At 43.0% G+C, this 3,084-nt stretch overlaps 1 non-coding gene across 1 annotated transcript; it reads left to right on the plus strand.

Moving 5' to 3' along the window:
* Window positions 1-2,316: 2,316 nt before the first annotated feature.
* LOC130938115 (small nucleolar RNA R71) lies at window positions 2,317-2,424 on the plus strand. The gene has a single exon (XR_009069294.1). It is a non-coding gene; the product is annotated as a small nucleolar RNA R71 (small nucleolar RNA).
* The last annotated feature ends 660 nt before the right edge of the window (window positions 2,425-3,084 follow it).

The raw sequence follows: 3,084 nt of genomic DNA on the forward strand, positions 1-3,084 counted from the left end.
AAGTGGTTTGAATTTGAATGGTGAGGTAGGTGGGGTTTTATGAAGGATGAATGTGAGTGGTGAAGAGAAAGATGGGATTTGATAGATGAGGGGTTTTTGGGGAAGAGTGGTTGAGGTGATTGGTGAATGGGTGAAGAAGAGAGAGAGTGGTGGGGTAGGTGGGGATCCTGTGGGGTCCACAGATCCTGAGGTGTCAAGGAAAATTCAACCCTGCACCAAGTGGCGTGCAAAAATGCACCCTGTTGCCAATTCTGGCGTTAAACACCGGGCTGGTGCCCATTTCTGGCATTTAACGCCAAGTGCTTGCCCTTTTCTGGCGTTTAACGCCAGTCTGGTGCCCCTTTCTGTCGTTAAACGCCCAGAATGGTGCCAGACTGGGCGTTAAACGCCCATTTGCTAGCCTCGCTGGCGTTTAAACGCCAGCAAGTTCTCCTCCAGGGTGTGCTATTTTTCTTTCTGTTTTTCTTTCTGTTTTTGCTTTTTTAATTGATTTTGTGACTTCTCATGATCATCAACCTATAGAAAACATAAAATAACAAAGGAAAATAGATAAAATATAACATTGAGTTGCCTCCCAACAAGCGCTTCTTTAATGTCAGTAGCTTGACAGAGGGCTCTCATGGAGCCTCACAGATTCTCAGAGCAATGTTGGAACCTCCCAACACCAAACTTAGAGTTTGAATGTGGGGGTTCAACACCAAACTTAGAGTTTGGTTGTGGCCTCCCAACACCAAACTTAGAGTTTGACTGTGGGGGCTCTGTTTGACTCTGTTTTGAGAGAAGCTCTTCATGCTTCCTCTCCATGGTGACAGAGGGATATCCTTGAGCCTTAAACACAAAGGATTCTTCATTCACTTGAATGATCAATTCTCCTCTGTCCACATTAATCACAGCCTTTGCTGTGGCTAGGAAGGGTTTGCCAAGGATGATGGATTCATCCATGCACTTCCCAGTCTCTAGGACTATGAAATCAGCAGGGTTGTAATGGTCTTCAACCTTCACCAGAACATCCTCTACAAGTTCATAAGCTTGTTTTCTTGAATTGTCTGCCATCTCCAGTGAGATTCTTGCAGCTTGTACCTCAAAGATCCCTAGCTTCTCCATTACAGAGAGAGGCATGAGGTTTACACTTGACCCTAAATCACACAGAGCCTTCTTGAAGGTCATGGTGCCTATGGTACAAGGTATTGAAAACTTCCCAGGATCTTGTCTCTTTTGAGGTAATTTCTGCCTAGACAAGTCATCCAGTTCTTTGGTGAGCAAAGGGGGTTCATCCTCCCAAGTCTCATTACCAAATAACTTGTCATTTAGCTTCATGATTGCTCCAAGGTATTTAGCAACTTGCTCTTCAGTGACATACTCATCCTCTTCAGAGGAAGAATACTCATCAGAGCTCATGAATGGCATAAGTAAGTCCAGTGGAATCTCTATGGTCTCATTTTGAGCCTTAGATTCCCATGGTTCCTCATTAGGGAACTCATTGGAGGTCAGTGGACGCCCATTGAGGTCTTCCTCAGTGGCGTTCACTGCCTCTTCCTCCTCTCCAAATTCGGCCATGTTGATGGCCTTGCACTCTCCTTTTGGATTTTCTTCTGTATTGCTTGGAAGAGTACTAGGAGGGAGTTCAGTAATTTTCTTGCTCAGCTGTCCCACTTGTGCCTCCAAGTTTCTAATGGAGGACCTTGTTTCAGTCATGAAACTTTGAGTGGTTTTGATTAGATCAGAGACCATGGTTGCTAAGTCAGAGTGGCTCTGCTTAGAATTCTCTGTCTGTTGCTGAGAAGATGATGGAAAAGGCTTGCTATTGCTAAACCTGTTTCTTCCACCATTATTGTTGTTGAAACCTTGTTGAGGTCTCTGTTGATCCTTCCATGAGAGATTTGGATGATTTCTCCATGAAGAATTATAGGTGTTTCCATACGGTTCTCCCATGTAATTCACCTCTTCCATTGAAGGGTTCTTAGGATCATAAGCTTCTTCTTCAAATGAAGCGTCCTTAGTACTGCCTGGTGCATTTTGCATTCCAGACAGACTTTGAAAAATCAAATTGACTTGCTGAGTCAATATCTTGTTTTGAGCCAATATGGCATTCAGAGTATCAATCTCAAGAACTCCTTTCTTCTGATTTGTCCCATTGTTCACAGGATTCCTTTCAGAAGTGTACATGAATTGGTTATTTGCAACCATTTCAATTAGCTCTTGAGCTTCTGTAGGCGTCTTCTTCAGATGAAGAGATCCTCCAGTAGAGCTATCCAAAGACATCTTGGATAGTTCAGAGAGACCATCTTAGAAAATACCAATGATGCTCCATTCAGAAAGCATGTCAGAGGGACACTTTCTAATTAATTGTTTGTATCTTTCCCAAGCTTCATAGAGGGATTCACCTTCCTTCTGTTCAAAGGTTTGGACTTCCACTCTAAGCTTACTCAATTTTTGAGGTGGAAAGAACTTTGCCAAGAAGGCATTGACTAGCTTTTCCCAAGAGTTCAGGCTGTCTTTAGGTTGTAAGTCCAACCATATTCTAGCTCTGTCTCTTATAGAAAAAGGGAATAGCATAAGTCTGTAGACCTCAGGGTCAACCCCATTAGTCTTGACAGTGTCATAGATTTGCAAGAACTCAGCTAAAAACTGATGAGGATCTTCCAATGGAAGTCCATGGAACTTGCAATTCTGTTGCATTAGAGAAACTAATTGAGGCTTAAGCTCAAAGTTGTTTGCTCCAATGGCAGGGATAGAGACGCTTCTCCCATAGAAGTCGGGAGTAGGTGCAGTAAAGTCACCCAGCACCTTCCTTGCATTGTTTGCATTGTTGTTGTTTTCGGCTGCCATGGGTTGTTCTTCTTTGAAGAATTCTATTAGGTCCTTTACAGAGAGTTATGCCTTAGCTTCTCTTAGCTTTCGCCTCAAAGTCCTTTCAGGTTCAGGGTCAGCCTCAACAAGAATGCTTTTGTCTTTGCTCCTGCTCATATGAAAGAGAAGAGAACAAGAAAATGTGGAATCCTCTATGTCACAGTATAGAGATTCCTTGAGGTGTCAGAGGAAAAGAAAAATAGAAGGAAGAGGTAGAAGAATTCGAACTTAGTG

Source organism: Arachis stenosperma, chromosome 6, assembly GCF_014773155.1.
Source record: "Arachis stenosperma cultivar V10309 chromosome 6, arast.V10309.gnm1.PFL2, whole genome shotgun sequence".
Lineage (NCBI taxonomy): Eukaryota > Viridiplantae > Streptophyta > Magnoliopsida > Fabales > Fabaceae > Arachis > Arachis stenosperma.